Genomic DNA, 13,241 nt, shown 5'->3' with positions numbered 1-13,241 from the left:
ACCTGGAGTTGTACTTTTGTAGCCTGAAATCCACATGCAACGACTAATCAATCCACATGCAAAGACTAATCAGGGACGTGATATATATTAGCCCCCCTTTTTTTCCTGGCCCACCCCTCCATGAGTCTATGACTACCATTTAGGCTTTTACACTGTAAGACGCGTTATTTCCCTCCGTATTTTCCCTCCGTAAGATGAGTAAGATGCGTTGAGACTTGAAATTTAGAAGGCTGCCATAATAATTGTCCCAACCACGCCTATTGTTGTCCTTCTAAATTGCAGGACCTTTCCTCGTAGGAATTTTTTTTGAGGGACCTACGATGTATGATAATATCTCTCTAAATTATCCATAAGCATATCATTTTTCCAAAAATAAAACCATCGGAAATAATTTTCTTACTATCCAGGCAGCTGTTTGGATTGTTGGAGCTTTATGTAAATGTTTGGAAAAGAAAATCTTTTTCCAAAAGTTCTTACTTCTCCTTTGTTTTATTACACATGAAAAAAGTAACTTGAACCACTGCAATTCATCTAGGGAAATCTTCAATTTATAATGGTATTCGTCTAAATAAGCTGTAACAATGTATGATTTCCCTCTAAATTATGGAAACAAAAGAAAAAATCATAAGAAAAGGTTTTCTTCAAGAAATATTTTTCCTGCAATCGCAACAGTGTCTAAAATCAGACATTAACTTCTTTTTCTTTTCTTTTTTCTAATGATTTAGATTGAAAGTAATAACGATACAGAACTCTTAAATAACTTACTTTTGGGAAAATGAGTGGAGGTTTGGAGATGAGAAAGAAGCCTTATTAGAATAAATAATTGGAAACAAATATGAGAAGTGATGGGAAGATGAGTGTTAGAACCCATGAATAGGTAAAAGTTAAGGCGCATGGGGGTCCATTTGTCTATACTGGTCATGTTTTCAAGGTGAGTTTGTGCAATTATCAAAACATGGTAGTGCAGATATCAGTACCTTAAATTTATCCAAGCGGAATAGCCAATTCCAAATCCCAGGATCAAATTATCCAAGGATTTCTAGTCAGGTACCTCACTTTGAGGAGACTTTATACATCAAATTTCTAGGCAAATGATATCAACACTGACTTGAGCGCCTCTTATTAAAACATGTGAGTGTTGATATCATTTGCCAATTTATATCCACAACTTAGTTGTTCATTTTTAATAAGGGAGCTGATAATCCCACCCACATGTTGGTCTTTGCTGCTCGTCTCTTTATGAATAAACTTCATTTCTAAATAAAAGTGATATGTGGTAAGTTCCGAGAAGGTGGGTAGCGAAACCAATTCTCTTTTAATAATTGGCGAATGATATCGGCTTAAACATATCTTGATAATGAGAGAAAGTCTCCTTGTCTTATATACTCTAGGCAGCTGTCAAAGGTGGGAGTTTCTTAGCAATTGTAACCAACTCCTTCTCTGTTTGGTTGCTGGGTTTTTTTTGTTCCCAGGATTTATGTGGGTAAAGGTTTAGTGGTCACATCAGCTTTTTCTTGCTGACATCAGCAAAATCTTGTCTTGAAAAGGGTGTTCTCTCTTTCTCTCTCTACCCTCTCTCTCCACTCATCATAATATATTTATCTAATTAATGCTTGTCCCCTCTTTTGTCTCCTACCTTTACCCACATAAATTCCAGGAAAAAAAAAAACCCGGCATCCAAACAGAGTCATATAAGACAAGGCGACTTCTTCTCATTATCAAAACACAATATCAGTATTCTTAATAGAGAAAACGGTTCTTACACATATGTGTAGAGAGTTCTCTACACACTAGCTTAAAATACAGTGGGGGCCCACATTGTTTGGGTGATCCAAGCCATCCATTTTAAAGGCCATCACATAGATAGGGTGTCTACAAAAAATCAGATCCATAGGATCATCACAACCCTACGATTTGTGGAGGTAAAATGGATGTCTTTAAACCTTTACAAATTAGTCCATTTTTTGCCTCCACAGTTCGAATGGTTAGGATGATCCTATGGATCTGATTTTTTGTGGACACCCTATCTATATGAGGGCCTTAAAAATGAATGGTTTGGATCACCCAAATAATGTGGCCCCCACTGTATTTTAAGCTAGTGTGTAGATAACTTATCTACACATATGTAGGAACCGTTTTCTCTTCTTAATAATCACATATATTTCTATTCTACCTTTTTGTTTGTCTTTTCCGCTCCCAAAATGATTGCATATCTATCGTTTTTTTTTGTCTTTTCTTAAAAATAGCCATTTTCACGGATAGGTGAACAAAAGGGGTGGAAATATCAATTATCAATTCTCTATTAAACATAATTGGCCCTAACGACCCAAAATTAAACATAATTTCGGGCCTACAATCTGAAACTAACAGGGCCTTGGCTAATCCCTGTGACTTGAAATGAGTCCTTTGCAGTTGGTTAAAACATGTAAAACAAGGTGAGTTGGTCCCATTATAAAAACATGGTCACGTTGATATCAGTCCCCTTTTTGGCTTTTTCAAAAGGGAGATGATTTTTTCGCCCCCTAAGGATAATGTGCCCCACTTTTAACGTGATTTGGCGTCAAAACGCGTTAAAGTCTGCCCACAATTCAGGTTACAAGAGGGGCCGTATTATCCTATGGGGGCTGGTGGGGGGTGAAAAAATCATCTCCCTTTCAAAACTGAGTTGTTATAAAGTCCCGTATTTTTCAAGAAGTATTGTACGGCTTACACCATAGGATGATCCAAACCGTTCAACATAAATAGGTTGTGCCCAAAAATTAATTTCCATAGGATGATCCTAGCTCTATAGATCGGAGGGCTAGGATCGTCCTATGGAAATTTTATTTTGGGGACAACTTAAAGTGAAAAATCAGTGGTTTAATCTGTTTTAAATGATATCATTATAGTCCAACGTGAATGGAGGTTGTGCACATTAATTTTGGGTGAATGGTGACAGAAACTTACAATTTGAACTTCATAAGTACATGACAACCATTATGATTACACTAGGTTAATAGTGGATTTAAGTATTTGATGGGCGAGGGTCTGTACACTCTATATGTTGCCATGACATCTCTAACATGTGCACTCATATGTGAATTGTATTCATCCATTATACATGAACGATATGTATGCTTTCCCAACATCGATCTTTTTTTTTGTGGGTTCAGAAGGGGGGGAAGGGGGTGTGCTTATAAGGGATGAACTGTGTTTATATGCATGCGCTTGGTAAACATAAGTACTCTGGGAAGTGGTGGGCTTATAAGGGAAATGGCACCCTCCCCTTAATGGCTAGCTTTTAAGGTTGAGTTCTACCTGGGTCCTAACAAACGATTTGGCATCTTGCTTTTGCGTGGAACCCCCAACAATCTTACCCTCCACGCGGAAACAATGTGGACAATCTTGCCCTCCACAGGGCAATGTGGGAACCACGGGATCTTCTATCTCTGGATAACAAAAAGGCAAACAACCTGTGCGTAATCATTTCTTGATAAATGCCTGTTTCTTAAATTATCTTCCAATAGATATCAAAATACAGTATTAAACAGTCTAAAATATCACTGATACTAAAATGTATCTGCCAGTCTGTAGGTTGGCATGTAGGCTATCATTCACACTGCTATTTTATTGGAAATATCAAGTAAAATACCATTTCCTCTTCAGTATTGACCCTTGAAGGGTAGTCCAGTATATCAACTATTAATCGCCAACCTTCTATTGCCCACCAAGTCTGCTGGCAGTGATCTTGGGCACACTGCAACAAACCTTGTGATCACAACGAGGCGATGAATAATCAATGGCAAACTTTCGCCATTTATTTGGTATATGATTAATACACCTGATCTTACCCCATCATCCTTTAAAACTAAAGCTCCTAAATTCAGGCTTCCCACACTTGGTGGTGATGTGTTTCCCTGGCCTTTTTATTCATGTAAGAACTGACAAACAGAGACTGCTACCATGATTCATGCAAGTCACAGTGCATGGTGACATGTGTCACAGGGGACGCAATTGGTATTATGTATAGAAAGTGGGCTCGTCTCGTTGCATCTTCAAAAGTATGTTGGCAGAAGACATTTGGTGGCACTCCTATTTAAACTAGCTTCTTGGCCCAATCCTTTAGGGGGGTTGGCTTCTCGTGACACGCTAGCCACAAGTTCTCTTAATATAATCAAGAATCGAAACTAATCCAGATTTCAATCTTTGCTAAAAAAGCTCATGTATGAAAGCCACCAACATGGCCAAACAACATGAAGTCTCTGAAAGCCACCAACATGGCCAAACAATCAGCCAAATCGTTAGCATTTCTATTTACATTTGTGTATAAAACTTTTTGATCCACGCGTGAGACATTAAAGACAATTATGATTGGTATTGAAACCTGGCTTGGATACCAAGTAGAAATTTAGGGTTTTATTTCTAATGGAGAATAAAGAAGAAAGAGAAATTGAGAAATAAGGGGAAAAGGTATTTGTGCGATTTACAGAAACCCCATAAAAATCCAAAGCCTTGTATTTATATATCTCCACTTCTACATATTACAATAATGCCTCTACTACGTTACTTGAGAGAATTTACGTGACATAAATTAATGGGCTCCATATATTTAATCCGAAATTAACAAAAGAAATAAATAAAAGCATAACTAAAGCTATTGATAGGGTCATCAGCACTTTTGTTTTTGTTATTTGTGTGTTCTTTATGTATAAAACAATGCAACCTTTTTTCATATATTCTATTTCTACCAAACGCCTTAAACAATTCTCTCGTGTACCATCAGCTTTTTCAGGGTGAGCATGCGCAAGGGCTCCACGAGAGGTGGACATTTGCGGGCTGACAGTTCACTTGACACATGATGCATCGTGGGTCGAGCCTTGGGATTTGCATGTGTACATTCCAGAGCGAGTGTCGCTGCCAAAACCAGCTCTTCTGCAACATGGCCAGTTGGAGGTGGAAGCCCTTGATCTACAACCCACGAGAGTGATACTCTATTCTAAATAAATTACTTTATTTCTTAGCTCATAAAAGCCCCTCCCTAATCACCCAAATCATCCAATTATGAAGATGTTCTATTATTTACTAAGAAATATGCATAAGTGAAAATCATGTAGAATTTACAATCAAAAGGATACTAAAACAAAACTGGCACTTGGATGTCTTCACCACATATTAGAAATCCTTCCCTCATAAGAATTAAGAATAGAATCATATCCCTTTTGGCCGGCCCTGTTTCCAATTTAAAATAAATTAAATTTCACAAGATCCCTCTCTCTCTCTCTCTCTCTCTCTCTCTCTCTCTCTCTCTCTCTCTCTCTCTCTCTCTCTCTCTCTCTCTCTCTCTCTCTCTCTCTCTCTCTCTCTCTCTCTCTCTCTCTCTCTCTCTCTCTCTCTCTCTCTCTCTCTCTGTGTGTGTGACAACGAATTGGGAGGCTCCCTAAAAACTAGCTACCCTACCATCCCACTTCCTAAAATTGTATGGAAGGAAATCTCTTATAATCGCGCCTATGATAACTTCATGCCCAAACTAGATTAGTTGTTTCTTTTATTTATTTATTTTTATTTGTACTTTTAGAAAAAGAAGTAAAATAGCAAATTTAGAGTTAATAATAAGAAAACTCCTAAAATCTTTCCCTCACTCTAGATGAGATAGCTCTCCGAATATCCTTGCTTATTTGCAAGTTGTCGTCCATCCACTCCCATGAGAGTCTCACTCTAATTGGGAGCTCTATCCCATATGAAATCATTTTCAAGAAAAGAGAAACAAAAAGGGTTGGAAATGTAAGCATTTTGTTTTAGAAAAGATAGACAAGTGGGGGTTGAAAAGCTAAAAAGAGGATGAAAAAATCATTTCCCTTTGCTCTCTCCCATTTTGTTGCATTTTATTTTTTATATAGTTGTTTAACATTAAGGGAAGTGATATATCCACCTTTTTTTTACTTGGGACTGCCCTCTCACTCCTACCTCGATCCTTCACAAAACACAAATGAAGAAGTAAAAGAAAGGCAAACAACAAAAACATTGAAGAAAAGAACAAATATAAGCGGAAACAGTCATTCCTTATTACATTTTATTATATCATAATCCCATTTCAATGGTAAGGAAGGAAAGGTTAATGGACAAAAACAGTGCTACTGCTTATCCACAACCACCATTTACATGTCCAAAAATACTTAGGGATATTGGAGTTCTTCGTCGGGCTCACAACAAGGCTTACAACAACGAAAGCATGCAAATCCAAGGAAGCATGCGCAACAATCGATGCCATACGTGCATGCGTTATGACATCCTGAAAACAACAAATCCAACCATCAGTCCTCCATATCCTTTCACAAAATATTCAAAATAAGTACAAAAACCAATATTGAAAAGCTCTTTTTAAGGCTATTCTTTTGTTGCAGTAAGGTCAAGATGAGAATAGAAAAAAAATTGGATAGGATGTTTACGTCCTCTATCGTTAGGGATAGGCGTGATGCCATTGAGCTTGTCGACTAATGGATGACGATTAGTTGCTTCAACAACCTCTTTTGTTGCAAAGGCTGCCACAAGGAGTGCTACAAAGAAGAATTTTAAAGAAGGCATTTCTCTGAAGCTTGTGCCTGGCAATGTCTCTGTATGCCCTATATATCTATGAAAAATATTCTTCCTGCAAAATTTGGATATCTATGACAAGTTTATTCATCTTTTTTTTTTCTATGGCAATTTGGATATCTATGGCAATTTTATGAATGCAAGTTTATCTTCTTGCTTCTAAATTAGGAAGGTAATTAATGTTGACTTGATTAGATAAATTTGGAGACATGCGTACAATCTTGCATTTTTGGAATAGTTTTAATTTAAGGCAATCTATGGAAAGTTTAAAAATGACTAAAATCTGGACCCATAAAATCAGCAAGCTGTCAAGGGACAAGTGGACGTGGCACCCCTTGCTATTTGTCGTAGGTGTTTCTTGCCTATTCAAGGGCTACTACAACCATATTAGGAACATTCTAACCCAGTGCAATGAACCATGTTTTGTTGTAAATAGAAGGTGGCTCCTTTGTACCGCCCAGTAATTTCATTACATTTTCTCATAATCTCTCTCAACACACATGAACAGATATATGTCTGTCTATATCTATCTATCTCTCTCTCTCTCTCTCTATATATATATATATATATATATATATATATATATATATATATATATATATATATATATATATATATATATACACATATATAAATATATATATATATATATATATATAGAGAGAGAGAGAGAGAGAAAAGTCTTGTTGGCCTAGGCGGGAACTGGACCCAAATCGGAGGTTGGCCGCGTGGTCCTAGGCCTTCTGCCAGCAATGCCCCTGGTCTGGACTCTTAATAAAGATAATGGTTGCGCCTTTCACATCACCAATTGGTTTTGGGATAGTTGGTAGCACCACGATCCTACAAGTGGTATCAAAGCCAGGTCTCAGGTTCGAGTCCCCCCGGGGTCATTGTTGGGGGGGGATTGTTGGCCTAGGCGGGAACTGGACCCACATCGAAGGTTGGCCGCGTGGTCCTAGGCCTTGTGCCAGCAATGCCCCTGGTCTGAACTCTTAATAAAGATAATGGTTGCACCTTTCCCATCACCAAATGGTTTTGGGATAGTTGGTAGCACCACGATCCTACAAGTGTTCCTACATGATCGTGTACATAAGCTATCTATTCCGTCGTCTTAAAATATAGTGGGGGCCCACATTGTTTGGGTGATCCAAACCATTCATTTGATGGGCCCTCACATAGATAGGGTGTGACAAAAAAGTCAGCTCCATAGGATCATCCTGACCCTATCGTTTGTGTGTATGTACATGTATTTAATGAAACTAAAATACAGGTGTGACAATCCAAGAGGGGGGTGAATTGGTCAATTAGAAGTTTTAGGTTTAATTAAGAGATGATTAAAAATTAATCCTTTAATTAAGCACTAATTAATCTAACTCTTGTTCAAATAATCATATTAGTGAAATCTAGGGATTAGACATTCTTCTCATGCACACTTGCTAACCCTTGTTGAAATAGATATTATAATGCAATTTAGGGTTTAGACATTCAACTTAAGTGCATTTACTAAACCTTGTTCAATTAAAGCATAAACATAAGCAGAGTTAGATATTATCAATCACCACACGTGCAAGAGAAGGAAAGGAAGAGAGAAAGAGAGACAATGAACACAAGATTTATAGTGGTTCGGTCTATAACATGTTTATGAGATGTAGGTCCCATCCTTCAATCACTAAGCTTGAGAGAAGTTCACCAGGGTGCGTTCCCATTACTACTTCTAGCGCGAGAACACCAAAAATGCATACATCACATTTCTCAGTCACCCTCATTGTTGTAGCCAGCTCTGGATAACAAAGAGGTAAATATCAGTTCTTGCCCAATGCTAGTTTCCTAAATTTTCTTCCAATAGGCATTAAAATACAGAATGTCAGAATATAAAGCATTGTGTAAAACATCACAGATACTAAAATGAAACTGTTAACAAGCCTAACATGTATGCTGGCAATAATTCACACTGCTATATCAAAATACAAGATATAAAGAATTGTGTAAAACATCACTGGTACCAAAATGTAACTTCTAACATGTATGTTGGAAACAATTCACACTGCTACTTGTTGAATAAGTAAACATACCAGGCGCAATATAACCGATGGTCCCAACAGCCGCTGTCAAGTTAGACTCATTAGTTTGCAGCAACCTTGCTGTTCCGAAGTCTGATATTCGAGGTTCAAACTCCGAATCTAACAAAACGTTGTTCCTTGATATATCCCGGTGCACAATAGCAGGTGTACAGTCATGGTGCAAGTAAGATAAAGCATTTGCCATTCCTTTAATAATCTTCACCCTGGTCACCTAGTCCAACATCTTTCCCCCTTCCTCCCCATACAGAATATCTCCCAAACTTCCCTTCTCCACATAATCATACACCAGCAACTGGCGCCCTTTCATGGAACAAAACCCATACAATTTCACAATATTTCGGTGCCGGATTTCAGTCAGTGCTCATACTTCACTCTCGAAACTCTTCCAGTTAGCATCCACAAATCGGTCCTCAGAAGACGTATGAATGCACTTTACGGCGACAATGTTTCCCTTTTGAAGTGCTGCCCTATACACAGATCCTTGTCTTCCTTTCCCTATACAATACTTCTCGTTAAAATTCTCTGTTGCAGTAACAAGGTACTTGAATACTACCTTCCCATCGTAATTCCATATTGAAAATGAGCTACCCCCGATCATATCGGGGCTTTCTTCATCTTGTCCTTCTGACTTACGACGGTAGATAAAGATCCCGACAAGTATGGATACAAGAATTGCAACAATTCCAATCGGAACTACTGTCGCTATGATCACTTTCTGATTGGTATTTCCATTACTGTTTGTAGAGGATGAGCTCTCGCAAGGGTTCAAACCTTGCGTTTTGTTGCCACACAAATGTGAATTACCCACAAAGGCCTTGGCAGAAGCTTGTTGAAAGCCAACAACATCCGGAATGGGCCCCTCAAGGTTGTTGTACGATACATCGACAGATTGAAGGCTTCTCATGCTTTGCAGGGCGGATGGTATCGGACCCGAGAGCCTGTTGTTGGAGAGATTGAAATACTCTAATGATGTTAACTTTCCAAGCTGCGCTGGTATCTCTCCAGTGAGCAAGTTTCCACTCATGTCTAGCTGAACCTGTAGGGCCACTAGATTTCCAATTTGGTATGGGATGGTTCCATTTAATTTGTTGTCACTTAGTTTCAGAGAGATCAGCCCCTGGCAATCTCCAACCTTGTCTGGTATTGAACCGCTTAAATTGTTCTTCGACAAATCTAAGCGTTGTAAATGTGATAACTGTCCAATCTCAGTTGGTATCTGACCAGAAAGCTGATTGTCGCTTAAATTCAGGTCGTAGAGCAGTGATGATTCAAAGAGCTTTGTTGGAATCTGTCCCGTTAGTTGATTAGAAGAAATACTGAAGACTTGTAGCTTCTTTAATCTTCCAATTGCTGGTGGGATCTTGCCCGATAGGGAATTCCCAGATATTTTGAAGGATGTAAGCTCCATACATTCTCCCCAAGTTGGTGACAGTTCTCCATAGAGTCGGTTATTGCTCAAGTCAATGTATTCAAGATATGGGTACGGTCCGAACACATTGGTAATGTCTCCAGTAAGATAGTTTCCTTCAAGACGGACTCTGTTTAAGCCCTTGCAGTTTCTAAAGCTTTCTGGGATTGGCCCTGTTAACTTGCTGTTATCAGCTGAAATATATACAAGCTGTCCACCTCCACAAATTTGGGGAGGGAGCGGCCCAGAGAAATTATTGTTGGAGAAGCTGACATTTTGGAGGAAGATGGGGGCAAAATCAGTAGGTATGCTACCAGAGAAGTTGTTATCAGGAACAAATAAAAGGCGCAATTTTTTCAGATTGGATACTGTCGAAGGCAAGGGCCCTTGCAGTTTGTTTACGCTTATGTCAACAATTTCTAGGCTATCCATGCTCCCTATTTCGTATGGAAGGATTCCACTCAGTTGGTTTTCAGCAAGACTCATGTTTACTAGGTTAGCCAAGTTCCCTATAGTCGAAGGCACTGAACCAGAGAGCAAGTTCCTGGACAAGTCAAGGGAAATCAAATTTGGCAAGTTTCCAATCTCTGAAGGTATTGAACCTGATATTTGATTTCCAAACAGGAACAAGAATGTAAGTTTGTTGAGCAAACCAATCTCAGGAGCAATTGTTCCCGTGAGATTGTTATTTTGTAATTGCAAAGAAATGAGTTGGGTCCAATTGGATAGGAAATATGGATGGATTTCGCCGGATAGCTGATTTTCAGACAATCCAAGCTCAAAGATTTGTGTTAGTGATGCCAGAGAAGGAGGCGAGGGACCTGAAAGATTGTTTACTGCCATGGATAGGAAGGTTAAATAGGTGCAAAATCCAAGCTCATGAGGAATGGCAGAATGGATTATCATTCAATTCTAGTATTTCAAGGTTGGACAAGAGGCCAATTTGATCAGGTATCAAACCATTGAGATTGTTGACTCCCAGCCGAAGGTCTCGAAGTTTTCGAAGGCTTGCGATTTCTACTGGAATTGGCCCCTCAAATAAATTAATGCTTAAATTGAGGAAGTCGAGGTTCTTAAAACTACTGAGTGTTGCAGGAATTGGACCTGCTATAACATTATTTGACAAGTCCAAAAAGACCAGCTTTGGACAAGCAAAGATGAATTGAGGGAAATCTGGGCCAAGAGAGTTGACATTTAGCCAGAGGTGTGTCAATGATGCCATGCTTGTAAACCGAATTGGGTCTGGATTTTTAAGATAGTTTTTATTGAGATTGAAGAGCCATACCTTCTGCAATTTGCTGAGTTCATATGGAATTTCATCAGTGAAGCTATTGTTATCGAGGCGAAGGGAGCGTAATTCAGAGAGGTCTCCGATCTCAGCGGGTATCGATTCTGTGAAATTGTTGCTACCAAGATCAAGTGTGGTGAGCTTCGAAAGCATTCCAATTTGAACGGGGAGGACCCCACCAAGGTTGTTGTTATCCAGATTGAGGGTAGTGAGATTGGGGAAGGCAGAGAAGTTGAATTCGCGGAGAGTGCCATTAAGACCTTTGCTCGAAAGATTTATTTCAATGATGCTTCCTGCAGAGTTGCAGAGGATTCCAGTCCAGTTACAAGGGCTACTGGTGCCATTTACGAGAGACCATGAACTAAGAGGCTGAGATAGTAAGCTGTTTTTCCATTTCACCAAAGCATTTGCTTCATTTTGAGCTGAAATTTTCAGTAGAACACTTGAGAAGAGAAGATAGAGGAGGCTCTTTTTCAGTGTTGTTTTCATGGTTTTTCCTGCTATGTCTATGATATGAGAAATGGATGTATTTGTGTTTGCCTTCATTTGAAGGGCAGAAAAAGAACTCAAGTGCGTGTGAAAGATTCATCAATATGTCGGCCTTATGATTGTTGTTGTTAGCTTTATTTGGGTGCAGTAGATATTGAACAGTCCCAGAGACTTTCAAGACCGTTTACCATTTCCTGTTTTTTGAATTTTTGTAACGGTATGGAAAATACTACTGAAGAAGTCTCTGGCTGTTAGACTCCTCCTTAACAGATACTCAATGGCCCCAACGTCTTTATGTGATTTCTTTCATAGCATATACTCAATGGGCCCGCGTGATCGGTGGACCGGCAACACTACTTCAGCCAAATGCTGTGTTGAGAGCATCTTTATCGGACGATCCTAGTCGTTGATCCATCAATCCAATTTTCGGGTTCTAACAAGAGACGAACTGTTGATTTTTTGGTATTCTTAATCATTCACATGGGATGTCAGATCGGCATGGGACCAAGACCAACTGGGTCGCCTGATAATGTTCTACGAGTTCAACGATCTTGATTGCACAAACAAATCTCCACAAACAAATCTCCATTTGTTCTCTATATTGATGCATATGAGAATGGATATATAGAGAAATAGACTCTTATTCACTATATCTAGTAGGAAAATTCTACAAAGAAAGTCACTTTTACGCTCACCCTGCACTTTGGTCTTTGGCCTCATTTACTTGATCAGATCAGATCCAAAGCAAGATTTATCAAATAGACGGTTCGGATCAATCGAAGATGGGCCACTGTGTCTTAGTTGGAGCTCCACATTGTATGGAGGTGAAGTGTGATTCTCAATACCCCTCCAAAATGTAGACTTCGTGGTACAAATTTAGACAAGGGAAGTGACAAAGTTTGGAAAGAAAAAATATTTCTAAAAATTCCCTCCTGTTTTTTACACATGAAAACAAAAGATAACTTGTACCGTAACTATTCAATTTTTACTTAGTGGGACCTTCAATTTATCATAACATACCTCTAAATTAACAATAAAGATATCATTTCATTTCCCTCTAAATTGTGGATGGAAAAGAAATTTCCCAAGAAATGTTTTTCCATTGGAATTTTTTTTTCTTGCAATCCAAACAGTTTGGAAAAGGAATTTATTTTGGTATCCCACTAAATGAGAAATCAGTTATGAAGGGCCATGTAAACACGTACCCTATATCCCATTCTTGATATTTACTAAAAAAAGGTTCACAATTTAGTAAAAACACCACTTAAGGTGCTGTTTGGAATCTAGGAATTTTTTGGAAAAAAGTTTGGGAAAGAAAAACTTTTCCAAATTTGAACCGTCGCAGCTGAAGTTTTATTTGTAGGGGCCTTTAATTTATAATGGCATACTTCCCTAAGATTTTTCA

The 13,241-nt window shown here is 38.6% G+C and overlaps 1 long non-coding RNA gene and 1 pseudogene across 2 annotated transcripts in view; one reads left to right on the top strand and one right to left on the bottom strand.

Moving 5' to 3' along the window:
• LOC143860115 (uncharacterized) overlaps positions 1–4,916 on the top strand; it is a 39,466-nt gene extending 34,550 nt beyond the window's left edge. Inside the window, exon 5 of the long non-coding RNA XR_013239600.1 lies at positions 4,763–4,916. This is a non-coding gene — a long non-coding RNA (uncharacterized LOC143860115). The remainder of the gene's footprint in view (positions 1–4,762) is intronic.
• Positions 4,663–11,836, bottom strand: LOC143860114 (uncharacterized; annotated as a pseudogene). Its single transcript, XR_013239598.1, has 4 exons — positions 8,643–11,836; positions 8,241–8,350; positions 6,538–6,565; positions 4,663–4,968 (listed from the first exon to the last, which is right to left on the bottom strand). The product of XR_013239598.1 is annotated as an uncharacterized LOC143860114 (transcript).
• Positions 11,837–13,241: the final 1,405 nt, after the last annotated feature.

Source organism: Tasmannia lanceolata, unplaced genomic scaffold, assembly GCF_043159265.1.
Source record: "Tasmannia lanceolata isolate RefF3 unplaced genomic scaffold, GAP_Taslan_0.1 ptg000037l, whole genome shotgun sequence".
NCBI classification, from domain to species: Eukaryota; Viridiplantae; Streptophyta; class Magnoliopsida; order Canellales; family Winteraceae; genus Tasmannia; species Tasmannia lanceolata.
This window is presented reverse-complemented; position numbering and strand designations above follow the sequence as displayed.